The sequence below is a fragment of the Ambystoma mexicanum genome, chromosome 8 (assembly GCF_040938575.1).
Source record: "Ambystoma mexicanum isolate Mex_15411 chromosome 8, UKY_AmexF1_1, whole genome shotgun sequence".
In the NCBI taxonomy this organism is placed as follows: Eukaryota; Metazoa; Chordata; class Amphibia; order Caudata; family Ambystomatidae; genus Ambystoma; species Ambystoma mexicanum.
The window spans coordinates 1,293,348,339-1,293,364,147 of NC_090929.1; the positions used below are offsets into that span (position 1 = coordinate 1,293,348,339).

The 15,809-nt window shown below is 48.9% G+C and overlaps 1 protein-coding gene across 3 annotated transcripts in view; it reads left to right on the forward strand.

The window, feature by feature from the left end:
* Positions 1-15,809, forward strand: part of CFAP46 (cilia and flagella associated protein 46) — a 2,698,259-nt gene that overhangs the window by 313,374 nt on the left and 2,369,076 nt on the right. The gene's annotated exons all lie outside the window — the stretch shown is intronic.

A 15,809-nucleotide genomic window follows, 5' to 3' on the forward strand; every position in this document is an offset into this window, starting at 1 on the left:
GCGGTTGGGCCACGCCATAGGTGCGGAGCGGCGGCGGGCGGAAGAGGCGCGGCTCACAATGGTCAGGGCGGAGAACTCCATGCGGAGGGCCCTGAGGCGGGCCGAGTGCCTCGAGGCAATCCGCAGGGGGTTGGAGGAGGACACGGCGTCGTCCCTGCGGACCCTCGGGGCCATGGAACTGGACCGCCTCTGGGACATCGAACAGGAGTTCGATGATGCCCTGGCCCGGGACACCACGGAGTGAGCTGCTGGACTTGCCCACCGCCTTTGTATATAGTTCTTTAGTTTTAGGTTTCCTTTCTTTCTTATTATGATTTGGAGTCGACGGACACTGCTCCACTTTTTGTATATAGTTGATTTTCAGGTAGGTTTTTTAGTAGGTTTCCTTTGTTCAGTTGGGCTCATGGACCCTTGGTATTTTTGTACATAGTTCTTTATTGCATGGAGATTTTTTTACATTTGACTTTGGACAAAATTTTTTGGGATTCGGATTTCCAGTTTTGTGTTTTTATACGGACATGCAGGTTTTTTTTTCTCATTCACATTGTAGTTTGTTTTCTTACTTTAGCATTCTTTATTTTTTTAAATACAATTTTGTTTCCATACTTCACTGTGTGGTATCATCTCATTGGTTTCATGCATGTCATGTTGTGTGTTTTCCCATTCAATTGCAACCATTGTGTGTGACGGACATGGTTTCATTAGCTTATTGAACATTGGGGGTGTAACATGTGATTTCCATTTCCATGTGGGTGAATTGGTTACTTGGTAGGGCTTTTTGGCTGTGGAGGCTGACCATTACGCACATGATTGGGGATTGTGAGGACCTGGTGGGGGCTGCCCATGGTGGCAGGGGGTTGGGGTGGTGGGAGACATGAGTGGGTGCCTGGTGGAGGGTGACCCTGGATGCTGGGGGGTGGGGGTGGTGGGAGACATGAGTGGGGGCCTGGTGGATGCTGCCCCTGCACTGCTGGGGGGTGGGGGTGGTGGGAGACATGAGTGGGGGCCTGGTGGAGGCTGCCCCTGCACTGCTGGGGGGTGGGGGTGGTGGGAGACATGAGTGGGGGCCTGGTGGAGGCTGCCCCTGCACTGCTGGGGGGTGGGGGTGGTGGGAGACATGGGTGGGGGCCTGGTGGAGGCTACCCCTGGTGGCTGGGGGGTGGGGGTGGTGGGAGACATGAGTGGGGGCCTGGTGGAGGCTGCCCCTGCACTGCTGGGGGGTGGGGGTGGTGGTAGGCATGCATTGTTGATCAGTAGTGCAAGGTGACATGTGGGTTGGCTGGGGGGCATGCCCATGGTGGATGGGCTGCCTGCGGGACATGAGCATGGGTGCAGGGTAGTCCCCCGTGGTGTGGGCTGCCTGCAGGGTCCGTGGAGGTTGTGGAGCGTACACCTGGGAGGGCCCACACGGCCAATTCACGTGTGGTACTCCCCAGAACCCCTGATATACACATACCCTGCTGAAATCCTGTGTGGAACTTCCCGCGCACCCCTGAAATACACATACCTTTCTGAAATCGCGTGTGGAAATTCCAGCGCACCCCTGAAATACACGTACCCTGCTCGCACTGGCCCAATCGTGTGTGGAACTTCCCGCGCACCCCTGAAATACACATACCTTACTCGCACTTGGCCAATCGCGTGTGGAACTTCCCGCGCACCCCTGAAATACACATACCTTGCTCGCACTGGGCCAATCGCGTGTGGAACTTCCTGCGCACCCCTGAAATACACGTACCCTGCTGAAATCGCGTGTGAGACTTCCCATGCACCCCGGTATACACGCACACATATTTTTTGTCAGCGGGTGTCCGTGTTTGTGGGTACCCCTTTGCACGTTATTTGTCCTGGAGGGCCACAGTATAGGACATTCATCATGGCAGTATATAGGTGCTATTTGTTGGCGCACCTTTTGGCGCACATTTCTTACAGCCGCAGAGACGCTACCGCCTGCTTTCTTGTGGCGGTCGTGTTTGTGCCTGTGCGCTGGTTTGAGCGTGCGCTTTTTTGCCCTATTCTATTGCATGAATACGTGTTGTAGGCGAGCGTGTGGGCGTTCCGCGCACTTGTGCCCTGTACTTCCCCCGTGACGCCCACGTTTTGGCAAGTTGTTCCCCATTCCGAGTGTTACGCCCGTGTTCCGCCTACTTTTGTTGCGTGCGCCGCGCTATGTGCGAATTTCGCTGTGGCCTGTGCGATTTTCGCTGTTACCTGGCGCACGCTGTTAGATGGCCTGTGCGGCAACGTGCGCCGCGCACTTTTTTATCTCACATCCGCTGGTTTTCTCGCGCACGGACTTCCATGAATCGATGTGCGCTGCTTTTCATGCGATTTTCGCACTTGCACTGCGATTTTCGCTATTCCACTGTGATTCGCACGTTTTTGCCCACTTGCGCCGCGCTAATTATTCCATGAATCGGCCTGCAAGTTTGGTGTGATATAATTTGTTCAAGAGTAAGTAACGTTATAACAATCTTAATTGTAAGGAAGTTCTCCTTGTGCAAAACATTAGCTTAAACTTCATGTGGTACCATTACTTTTCACCCTAACTTCGGCAATATGGCATTATATTGATATATATCCATGGCAGTTATTAATTTCCACTTTGTCAAGGGGACAGAGCAAACAAAGTTCAATATGCTTCTGGTTGCACTGGAATCAATACGTTATGCTGTTTTTTGGTTTATTTTGTATTTTCCCAGAAAACTCCTTTATTAGATTACATGAGGTCATGGAACAGTATAGGTACACATATAGGGTAAAAAGCTAATGGGACAGGAGCCTGCTGGCTCCCACCACGAGGCTTACATTTTTTTCAAACTTTGATTTTATTGGCATTTATGCAAAACAATAACAGTGACCACCGGAACAGCTCCATTATATATCATACATTATCAAGTAACTGTCGAGCATGTCCCCCCTCGAACCCCCAATCCCCCTCTCTAACCCGTACCTCCCCACCCGCTCAACTGGGGTGTTCTTGAACATGAACCGTTGGTGTTTGACGGTAGGCGTTTTATTTTAGCAGTGGGGAGTTCAAAGCAGTCTTCCTCACCGGTGCTCGAGAGCATGGCCATGTCTGGTTCTCGTCACAATCTATATTGTGTCAATTTAATGCCGGGTCATGGATCTCCCCTCCCACCACCTTCCCCCTTCTTTCCCCTCCCATTCTCGGTGTGCCCTTCTCCCGTTTCAGGTCCGTCAAGGCGTTAGAGTCTCAGTGTATTAGAGTCTCAGTGTACATCCCACCCCCACGCTTGTGTCACCCCGTCCCAGTTTGATCGGAAGGTGTTCGAGTCATCGTTGACTATTGCGGTCAATGTATCCATGAGGAACATGCTCTTCCATTTTCTTTGCCAGTCCTCTTTAGACTGGCCACCGGGCTCTTCCATTTCTGCGCCATGCTACCCTCCCGACCCTCAACTTTGTTTCCCACATTCTGGGGTATCTGTATATGTCCAAGTCCCTCTGGGCAGGCCTAGTAATATCGTCAATGGGTCTTGTGGAAATACCTCCCCGGTAACCTCTGCGATCCAACCCCTCGTGTCCTCCCAATACCTGTGAATCTGCGGAAAGTGCCACACCATATTATCCCTCAATCCCACCTGGCCACATCCCCTCAGACATTTTGACGAAACCCCCGGGAACATCTTCGATAGCTTCAGTGGGTCTCTGTGCCATCCCTGTAGGATTTTTAGATTGTGTTCCATGTCTATCGTAAATAGATTCCTGTGGAAGGCTGTTTTAAAGACCTTGCTCCATGTCCCTTCTGAGAGGACCTCCCCTGCTAAGCCATTCCAGTAATTGCAGAACCCTCTCCTCTCTGAGATTTTTGGTGTTCAGTAACTTGTACATTTTAGATACCATCCCTTTCCTTGAGGTAGCAGAGACTAGTATTGTCTCGAAGAGGGTCAGAGATGTCCTGAGTTTTTGCCCCCAATTCCGTTCACATAGGATGCCCTTCAACCTGAGGTATTCGTATATAGCGATCGTGCACTGGCCCAGTGCCTCTACCATTTCCTCATATGACACAAAATCTCCTTCCCTGAACAATTGGCCCACCCTCTCCATACCATTTGCGGACCAGGATTGTGCATTCTTGAATCCCATGCTACCCAGCCTAAGTGTAGGGCCCCAGAGTGAGGTTAACGAGCAGGGCCATGTTGTCAGGTGGCTGGTTTGGGCCACATCCCTTCAGATCTACCAGGGAACCCCTAATATTGGGTGGTTCATCAACCTGTTCGGAATTGTCTTACATGGAGCCCAATGGAGGTCCTACACCTTAAGCGGATGAATGTCCATGTCCTCCAAGTAGGTCCAGTAAGTACCCTTGCCCTCTTTCATGTGTACTAACAGCACCCTTAACTAAGCTGCACAAAACTAAAGGCGGAAGTCCAGCAGCCCAAAGTGCCCCTCCTCCCTAGGGAGAGTGAGAGTAGTTCTCCTTGTCCTCTGGGTTTTACCCTGCCAGATGAATTCCTGAACTGCTGTCTGGAGTTATTGAAAGGTCCGGTCGGGGACACACGTGGGAAGGGCTGTGAAGAGGTAAAGCAGTCTTGGTAAGGCATTCATTTTCACCGCTGTCATACGTCTGTACCATGAGAGGATCATATTACCCCACCGTCTCATGTCCTCCTTGACCTCGGTCATGGCAGGGTTGTAATTGGCTGGGGCAAGTCTCGTCAGGTCCCTTGTAAGGAGGACACCCAAGTACCGGATGGAGTACTCGACATGAAGCCCCATCAACCCCTTTGGAGAGTCCAGAGGTGGGTCCTGTGCCCATACAGGGAGCAGCATGGATTTGGACTCATTAATTTTCAACCCCAAGATTTGCCCGAAGGATCTTATCAAAGACAGGATGGGGTAAGCGATCGGGGGTGGGGGAGTGACCACCAGATATGCCAGGATATCATCTGCGAACAGTGAAAGTTTGAATTCCACTTCACCCTGTTTGATTCCCTTGATGCCCGGATGGGTCCTAATTTCTATGGTGAGGGGTTCCATTGTTAGGGCATATATTAGGGGGGAGAGGGGACACCCCTGTTTCATACCCTGCGAGAGGGAGAATGAGGCCGACAGCTCTCCATTCACCTGAACCTTTGCTGCTGGGGCCCTGTACAACGCGGCTATCCACTTTCTAATTCGTTCCCCAAACGCCATTTTCTGGAAGAGTATTGACATGTATCGCCATTCGACCCTGTCAAATGGTTTTCCCAAGTCTATCGAGAGGAAACTTGCGTCAAGGTTCGATTCCTGGGCATAATGGATCAGGTCTATTGTTTTTCGGATATTGTCTGAGCCCTGTCGTCCCACTATAAAGCCTACCTCGTCCCCATGGACCAGCTTTGGCATAACCCCCTCCAACCGCTTGCCGATTACCTTTGCCAGGATCTTAAAATCTATATTAAGCAACGATATAGGTCTATAGGAGGAGCATTCTGCCGGGTCTTTTCCTTCTTTGGGTAAGACTACTGTTATTGCACCCCTCATTGTTGTCCCCCGCGAGAACCGCATTAAACACCTTCGCCAGGTGAGGGGCCAAAGTGGAGCGGAACATCTTGTAAAATTTAACCAAAAACCCATCATCCCCTGGTGACGTTCCTCCCCCTTCATCCCCTTGATCACCCGCACTATCTCCTCCTCCGTTATAGGGTCTCCATGTTTTCTGCCACCTCCCTCGACAGGGCCGGTACCAGGATAGACTCTAGGAAATCCTCGATTTGCGTGTCGTAGTCCCATACTCAGATTTATGAAGCTTTTCATAATATTGGCGAAAGCCCCCCCCCCAATACTCGCGGTGTCATATCCCAGTGTCCCTGACCCCGTTTTTATCGCTTTCACCATCCTGCTTTTTTGGACCTCCCTTAACTTCCATGCCACTAATCTATCTGCCTTGTCCCCCTTTTCATAGTATTTTTGTTTGAGCAGTTGAAGGCTCCTCTCTGTTTTGTTTAACAGGAGTTCCTGCATCTGGTGTCTATGTTCCTACAGGGCTGCTACCTGGTCCGCGTTCATGGGCCTGTCCGGGGACCCACCTGGTTGAAATTATGCTATTTTTTCCCATAGAGTCTTTTCCTGGGCCTCCCTCTTTTTCTTTGGGCTCCTATTCTGATTAGGACTCCCTTTATGGTCACCTTAAATGCATCTCATAGCATGTGTGGGCTAACCTCCCAGTTATCGTTTAATTTGAAATATTCCACGATATTCTGTAGCACAGTTTTTGCCGTCACCTCATCCTTTAGCAAGGCATCATTGCACTTCCAACGTCCCCTCCGGTTACAGCCCCCCCCCCCCATCAAGGTAATCCGAACCAGCTCATGGTCGGACCAAGATACGGGTTCACCCTATGACCAGTTGCATATAGGAGCAGGGATTTGTCAATGAGGATATAACCGATCCTTGAGAAGGACTTGTGTATCCTGGAAGAATATGTGTATGGGGGTCGCCCGCTTCGGTGCTCGACCTCGCCAAATCTTTGCAACAGGAGGTCGTCCGCCATCCGGGTGGCCTGAGATGTCATTCTCTTCCCATCGGTTGCGGGATTCATATTGAAGTCACCCCCCCACTATCACTGTGTCTTCCACAAATAGTTGGATATTTTTTCTCACACCCTCCCAGAAATGTGCCTGACCCTGATTAGGCTCATAGACCACCACTAGGGTTAGAGTGGAACCTTGGAGTGTACCCCTGACCATCAAGTTTCACCCCTCTGAGTCTTTCAAAGATGCCTCCTTGAAACGCATATCCCTCGCCAGTAGGATTGCCACTCCCTTTTATTTTTGGATCTGTGTGATGCACATAGGACCTCCCAAATCCCTCCCCCACGCAAGTTGGGTTCATTCTCCCTTGCCCAGTGTGTCTCCTGCAAGAAGAGCAGGTCCAGCTTTGCCGTACGAAATTCTCTGAACAGTAGGGATCTTTTAGTGGGGGTGTTCAGACCCCTGACATTCAGGGAGCCCACTTCCAGCACTGGTAGACAATCAGCCATTTTTGGAATTTACCTTTTCGTTGATCAGCACCCTCAGAGCACCACTCTGTGAATTATCCCCTCAACTTTGCGGCGTTCTAGTAAACCTCTGTCTGCCCATTACCGTCCGCGAACCGTTGACTCCCCCTCCACCATCTCCTTAACGGGTGGAGCTTAAACACAACCACAACTGCCCCCCCTTTCTGCCCCAACTCTGAGAACCTTAACTCCCTCCGTCCCCCAGGGCCCAGCCAGATAGTTTGACCATTCCTGGTGCTTTGCCGGTCCGCCAACGTCCCCGCCAACGCCGGGCTGCTCATGCGTTTACTAATCCCCCTCGAGCCCCCTAACCCCCATGAAGTGTTACTCCAATAAGTGCACCCTTTTTATACTTGCTGTTGATTGGGATCTTAGATATGTGATTTTCCTGTGTCCCGGGCTCTGCTTCGAGCCGGGACGTATTTTCCCTTATCCTTCTGGGCTGCCCCGTCCTCTGTCCTTGGTCGTGGGTGGTGTGTTCAGTTTCTTGATATTTCTGGATCCTGCGATCCTCCACCTGTCTCTCGGTCTCTGTTCCACTTGCTCCCATCACTGCTATCCCTGTAGGTCTTGTCTGGGCATCTGGGTCCTCCACGTAGTCTTGGATTGCTCCTCTGATATCCTCTTCCATGACCAGGGTCATTCTCTGCCCCATGTATTCAAATGTCAGGGATCATGTATACGCACACCAGTAGTGCACACCTTTTTCCCTCAGACACTGTGTGTCAGGGGGCGGCATAGTCTCCGTTTGGCCAATGTGTAGGCAGAGATATCCTGAAAGATTGATATCCTTGCATTATTGTACTGGCCTCCTCTAGCACCTTTGTTTTTTCCGTATAGTAGTGAAAGCAGACCAAGATGGACCTGGGGCCCCCGCCCTGCCCCCCCCCCACGCTCTGTGCGCCCTATCTATTGTGGGTTCTGTAGTTGCTTCATTTGTGAAGAGGAGGGATATCACTTCTCTCCCCACTCTATGGATATCTCTTTCCGTCTCCCCTTCTGCCTCCGGAAATCCCAAAAAGCAGAGGTTATCCCTTCTCTCCCTGTTCTCAAAATCGTCCATTTGCTTGGTCCTTTCCTCATCTCTTTTCTCAAGGGCTGCCAGTCTTATTTCTGTTTGCCCATCCTAGGCCGTAGATGACGATTGATTAGTCTCTAGTTGTAACAACCTGTCCTCGACCTTGTCCAACCTTTGGTCAATTTTTTCAATTTTTTGGGCCATGTCAGACCTCATGTCTCTTATTTCTTGTAACACAGAGGCAAATCCCCTTTCCATTGCAGAGGAGTCTTGCGGCGTGGCCCATGACTGGGCCATCTCACCCTCCTGTTCCGGAATATCTTGTCCACTTCCTGCCTCTGGGAAACAATACCTTTTGAACGGATTCTTTCCAATTCATGGGGTCCCCCCGTATGGTTTGTGGGAGCGCAGGCCTTTGTCCGGATTGTTCTGGGATACCCCACTGACACTGATAAAATGTCAGAAATACAAAAACGCTGGGTACTATGGCTTTCAATGCTGAATGACATTGAACTGAGTTTCCCCCCACTCTGCATGTTCGGTTTCACATTTACAAACGTGGTTTGCTTAGGTGTCCCCTGCTCTCCATATTTAGAAAATTGTCAGTACATTTACAATGAGGACAGGAAGACCTACTTGTCGGGCACAATTTCTGTTTCGCATACGAGGCGAGAAAAATGTGAGGAAAGGACGCATTTGAAGTGGAGGAACAGGGAATAGAAGCAGCAATGTCCACGTAATGTGAAGCCGAACCCGGCAGTCGGCAAACAAAATTTCGATATGCGAACATTTCAGCTCTGGAGTGGTGAGACTCAGTCTTTTCGTATTCAAACATTTAACGTAGATCTGCTTTTTCACAGCGTTCATCAGCCTAGGCTAGTGGTTTTTAATATCAAACAGGGAAGCTTCCTGAGATGCACATTCGGGAATAAATCATAAAAAAAATACTCTTCTCTAAGCTCCCCTTCAAAGAAACATTTTAGTATGGAGAGCGCCAAGAAACCACACAGGTGGCAAGTGTGTGGTATAAGAACCTTTAACATACGTTATCCCCGGGATATAATATTTATTAAAAATAAATTCATATTTTTTTATTTATTTGTTTACATTTATAGCAGCGCACCAAACCCTCAGGCATCCTGGTGCTAGTTATTTGTTTTAACTGTTTGTTTTATTATTAGAGGAAGCTGTATGTGATATATTCTGTGCTAAAATATTCTCAATTTGACACAATGCTAAAAAAAACGATTACCTTGTTATATATTTTAAAAGCTAAGTGAAAAAAATGGATCTGCGTGATCCTTCTGTCACGGAAAAATCTGTGACGGAAAAGTTTTCATGGGAAACGTACGCACCACCAAAGGTGCGTACATTTCCCATGCGAACAAACATTGTAAATCACTACATTACACATACCCCCACCCACAATACACCCATGACACCCCCCCACCCACACCCTCAACACACCCGCAACATAAACATACCCTACTTACCTTTTCTTCAGGCTGTCTCCCTGCGGCACCAGTTCCCTTTCACTTCTGTGATTGGGAACCGGTGCCACGGGGTCCTTTTGATTTTTGATTTTTTTTTTTTATGGGGGCGACAGGGCTTTCCCCCACAACCCCCCTCACTATATTTTAAAGTATAGTGAGCGGGGTGTTGCGGGGACACCCCCGCAGCCCCCGTTTTATTTATTTATTTATTTTAAATGTCGGGTGTGCAGCGGGGGTGTCCCCTCCAACCCCCGCTCACTATACTGTATAGTATGGTGAACGGGGTGTTGCGGGGGACACCCCCGCAGCCCCTACAGACTTTTTTTAACTTACCTTCAATGCATGCTTCCACCAAAGGTTCGAACTTTTGGTGTTTGAACCTTTGGTGGTAGCATTTCTCTGACTTTTTGTATGGTCAGACCTTTTTTTTTCGCTTCGAACGTACAATTCCCCAAAAAATTGCATCTCTCACCCATCTCCCCAAAGCCATTTTACTAATGGATGTTTTACTGAATTTCACTGCTGTTTATAGATGTGGGGCAGGAAGAGGCACAGGGGGTGGTAAAACAAAGGGTATGGGGCTGAGTGTCAGGGGCGCGGCGGCAGAGTGGTGCTAGATCAGTGGGTACAGGGGGCTGGGCCCCCATAGAAAGGCTGCAGTGAAATTAGGTTGATCCGGGAATAAGTTGTTGTTTAACCGTCATTAGGATGTTATTTGCAGAGTAACTTCCCCACAGTTCGCCGCCTTTCTTCCCATTACCCCTGCTCTTCCCTGGTTACCTGTATCATTGCTGAGAATGCACAAACGAAAGCTGCAGTTTATGCGGTTTTATCCTCTTTAGAAGTGAGACATTCTTCATTTCAGCCTTTATTTTTTTCGGTTTGCCATTTACCACAACACTCAATTAATGTGTGCCACCACCACACCTGCCGCGCGCCGCTTCCTCCCATGTCCTCTGCTGCTCAACATTTGCCTACCAGCACATCTACACAAATCCTGAGCCTTCCAGGCCACCTCCCCTTTATGGCCACTTGGTTTTGCCTGCCTGCCTATATAGGGAAGCCTTCCTTCTAGTTTGCCATTAGTAAAGATAGAGGTACCCTGTCCAAAGACACGAATGCAAGAAATGAACTAGCCATGAGTACATAATTAGGTAAGTTTGTGCAAAGCACTGATCCGCAAATACCAAACACAGACTTTTAAAACGGTGCAATAACGCGACGTTTGTACTTTGTTCACTGTATACGGGAGCACGGTATTGTCTTGACCAATAAGGGGATTTATTGTGATATGTCTGTAGATCTGCTTTGTGGACTATATAATGATGACCCAAAGCTACGTAGATACATTGCAGACGTTTTCTATAAAAATGCTTTTTTTTTTTTATAAATACGGACTTCCTGAGATTATTTATCTTGTAAACGTATGTCCCTTGAGTTTCATGCCGAAATGTTAGTTCGAAGAGGTTCTTGGAGAAAGTAAATGTTCCAAGTATTGATTCCTAATTTATTGTGCACCCTACAGAGTTAATTCCCTGTTTGCTTCAACAGCCCAGATTCCCACTGGGGGCCTCCTTACAGGGATGGTCTAGTAAAAAATTTTATTTAAAAAATAGATAGGCAACATAAAAAAAAAATAGCATTCTCCGTTTTAAAACTTCCTATGTAAAATTTTGAGCTATTCAAGCTCAAAATTCACAAAAGCAAGCACATGGGCGCAGCCATTTTGTGAAATGGAGGCCCTCCTGTGCTGGCTTTTGCTTTTGCGGCACTAATGAAGGAAAAGCCAGCCAGCTGTAGTAAACAAAGGCTACCGCTGGGTGGCTTTCCCTTCATTAGTGCTGTACGCGGAGGACGGGGACCGGAGACCAGAGCAGGAAAGCTGCAGCTGAATCTCGGTAGGTGCTATTTATTTTTTTTACAAAAAATAAGCACTAGCTGCGTTTTTTTTTCTAAGTTTTCCGGGCTGGAGGAGCCCGGAAAACTTAGAAATAAAACCGCAGCTTTAAAAACGTATTTATGTTTGCGGTCGCTTTTGAAGCGACCGCAAACATAAATAGAACGTTATTGTGTTGGAAAACGCTGCGGTTTTTCTTTCCAAGTTTCTCAGGCTCCTCCAGCCCGGAAAACTTAGAAAAAAAAACCGCAGCTAGTGCTTATTTTTTGTAAAAAAAATAAATAGCACTTACCGAAATTCAGCTGCAGCTTTACTGCTCTGGTCTCAGGTCCCCGTCCTCCGCCTACAGCACTAATGAAGGGAAAGCCACCCAGCGGTAGCCTTTGTTTACTACAGCTGGCTGGCTTTTCCTTCATTAGTGCCGCAAAAGCAAAAGCCAGCACAGGAGGGCCTCCATTTCACAAAATGGCTGCGCCCCTGTGCTTGCTTTTGCGAATTTTGAGCTTGAATAGCTCAAAATTTTACATAGGAAGTTTTAAAACGGAGAATGCTAGTATTTCTTTTTTATGTTGCCTATCTATTTTTTAAATAGAAATGTTTACTAGACCATCCCTTTAACTAAATAAAAGTTTTGTGAGGGCAAGTACCCTATCCTTGTTTTTGATTTATCTTTTATATCGAGCAGCCCCTGTGTTTCCAGAGGCCTTTTAAGGCTTTATGACAACCACTGCTCCCTTGGAAGATGCTAGCTAAAATTAGATCAAAGAAGTCTTCCTTCTTTATCCCCCCCCCGCCCCCTCCCACCACCCGCACACGGGCCTGGGACACCTCATTGATCGCTTTGGCTGTGGTTCCATGGAAAAAGCCATTTCCTCTACATGTCATCTTTGAAATAAAAGGCTAATGTGAAAGCAAGGTAAGTACTTAACATACTCGAAAGTAACGGGGGATAATGCGACACAACATACGCGTGGTTGAGCTGTGTTAAATTGCCATCTAGCATGGGTATGAACGTTCTGGCTTTTTTAATTTATATTAAATAGTTCCATCTCTGAATGAGTAATCTGCGGATCAAATTCCCCTTTCATAAACTCAATGCCAAAAGCATAGTGTGTATCTGTGTCCTGCTGCCTCAGTATCCTGATTTGCAGCACTTGCTCTAACACTGGCACAGAGCAGGTTCAGAAGTCACAGCTGCCCATTTGCCATCTACACTGATAGCCAAGTATCTTCAGTGCAGGAGCTACATTTAGGATATGCACCCCTGTTCCATAATTATGATGATCATAAGTAGCTCAAGCCGGTGCCAGGGTAAACTCTAAAGATAATCTATGCCTGAGTTAAGGCATGGTGCATGGCACTACTTATAATCATTGAAGCCACGTCCAATTTGATAATGCACATCAGCTGTGGTGTGGAAGATGATGTGTATTCTGGGCAGACAGGTTGAGCCCATTAAATGACAGGAAAGGGACCTGAATGGTCATGCTTCTTCCTTGATCACTTGTGAGGGCATGTTACACCTTCCACCAGAAACAGCTGCACAACAGACAGCTGTCCTGTGCCCAGGCATCAAAGGAGCACACCCAATTAAATTGACTGACACGAGGGGCATGCATTTCTAAAGACCTTTGTTCATAGTGAGAAGGGAAGGGATGGTGGTAGAGTAGATATAAGGGCTCTGTACAGTGAAGAGAAACATCTACCATTTTGGTTCTCTCTGCCGTTCTCTCTCCTCCCTGTCCCCTCTACTTCCTTTAGAGCAAAGCACTTTGGGTGTGATGTCAGGAGCGAAAAGTCTACTCCTTTCAAGAGCAGGGATTGGACAATTAAGGAAGGCTAGCTTTAGTCCAATAAACTGCAGACTTTTTCCTATAAAAGAAGGGGTCTCTGTGAGAAAAGAAAGGGTGTCTCTCCGACTAGTCTCTGGGAATCTCTCTCTCGGGTGGCCAGGGCACGGCCATCGCCTTGGGATCCAGACCCTGGGTGTGGACCAGTGTGGGAGGATCACCTGGGTGAGGGGTCTTCGGTGAGTGGGGGTGAGGATATGATATGATATGATATCACATTTATAAATGCGCCTTTACACAAGTGAGACCGATGGCGAGATGCAGTATTCCCCCCTTTCCCGTACCCATGACCCCTCCTATTTCATAGGATTCTCTGATGTCCCAACTCTCCACTCCACCCTTTTCCACACACTGGCCGAGGAAGAGGGTGACTGAGAGCAACAAGGCTAACCCTTACACATCCCATTGGACATGTCCCGCTAATCCGGTCAGGCAAAGTCAGGCACTCGAATTTAATCGCAAACATCTGATACAGATTAGCTCTCCCACACAAATAAAAGGTGGAACATAGAGGCACACTCTGAGCAAGGTGGAACACAAGAAGCAGCAGAACTTCTGGGGCGAAGGCGAACTTACTGGAGCAGAGCGACGGCTCGAGGGATAAGAAGCAAGGGTAAAGGAACCCAGGAATTCCGTGCAGGAGGCCGTTGCCTCCAAAGAATTGAAAGAGGTACATGGAGAAGGCCAAATTCCAGACAAGAAGACTGCATTGTGTTTCAAAGGCACCTGCGACCCTCTCTGGTGAACGACCGGGTTGGGGAGGCGAGGCCAAGCCTGTGGTGTTAACGTTGACTTGTGAATTAAAGACGAAAAGCAAGAAAGGAATGCACACAGCAGGTGAGTTGGTGAGCGACATGAAAGACTGGTGTTTGTTAAGCGAAGATTGAAGTTGCAAAAGTATATCGCACAATTTAAGGCTGCATGCGTGTGGGTTAGACGCGAAGAAAGGCAGACCTGTGTGTCACAATCTCATCCCCACTGAGGGTTCACGGGGCACTAAAGACCTTATTCGGTCCCCCTCGGATTCCTTGGAGCCAGTCCTGGCGCTGTTCGTATCAGAGACACATGCTGGGACGGGGTTTCAATGGGTAATGGACAAGCATGGCTGCCCCCATGTGGAATACTAGGAAACTGCATTCAGCGGTCTAGCATCCAGGGCGGGGCCCGCCCCGAAGGCACCTAGGATACCACCTGGCTATTTAAACTACGCCCTTTCAGAGGCACACGCTTCGCGTTATTCTGCTTTAGCAGGGTGACGTTCACCGGGTCCTGCTCTGCATCCTGGCCTACCGGGGCGAGAAGAGGCACGAACCATCGCCATCCTTACCTGCTCTGCAGCATCCTCCGGCGATCAAAGTCGTCCAATGCTTGTTGTCCTCCACCACCTTCAAGACATCTTTCGTCCCCTTGGATTCTCGGGGACAATCCATCTTCAGACCTTCTCGACCTGCAAGACAAACAATAGCGCAGGTTAGCCATTTGCAAGGACGCTCTCAGCACCGCTTGGCGTTCCATCTTATCTTCTTGAACCCGGCTCCAGCTTCCACCACAGCTTCCAACACCTGCAAGAAGAAGCGAGAAGGTTACGTGCAAATCCAAATAAAGACATTGCTTTCACCAATAAAGACTTACCTGAAAAGGAGTTGCAGCCGGTCTGGACTCCGGCCCTCGCCAGTGAAGAAACTCAGCGGTACGGTGCCATAAACGAAGCGCCCCTGCCCAGCGCGGCAGGACAGAGAGCGCATCCTTATAGAACGCAAGGTGAGACGTCTCCTGATGGGAACTGCAAAGGGAACTCGGGAGGTGGGTTGCAACGGAAGGAACAGCAGTTAAACTTCACCTCCTATCTTCCAGAGCCGATCCTCGACAGCCTGAACTCCTGGAAAGGTGAGAGGTCCCGAAGACCTTCCTGGCTTATCGTGAGGAGTCCCTGTGGAAACAAGGTGAGCGTTGCAGAACGCGAAGCCCATAACTTAATTATCCACCTGGGCGCCTAGTAAGGAAACTTCGGAAACAGACCAGTTAGCCCAGTTGTTGGGGCAGTTGCGTGCGGAGGTCCATTCTGCGCGGCAGGAAACTAATGTGTTGCGAAGGGAGCTAATTGTGGCCAAGGAGAGGACGGATGACCTTGGGAGGCAACTTCTCCAGTCACAAGCAGGACAAGCCCCGTTGCCTGTAACTAGTCAGCAGACCTCAGCCACTACAAGCAATCCGGTTCAGATCAACCTCCCTGGGGCAGTGCCACTGGCTTCTCGAACGGTTTGCGGGAGACTCCCGGCAATACGCTACCTTCATGAACCAGTGTCACCTCCACTTTCTGTGTAGGCCTGGGGCGTTTCCCACGGACCAATCACGTGTGGCCTTCGTGTTATCCTACCTTAGCAGGAGTGTGGCAGACTGGTCAGTACCGTTTATTAGTCGAAATTACCCTCTGTTACAAGACTTTGATGGGTTTCAGGGAGAGGTGGAAAAACTCTTTGCCTGACACTACCATGGGCAGGCTCTAGACAACAAACTCTTGTCAAGGGAGCCAGGATCTTCTGAC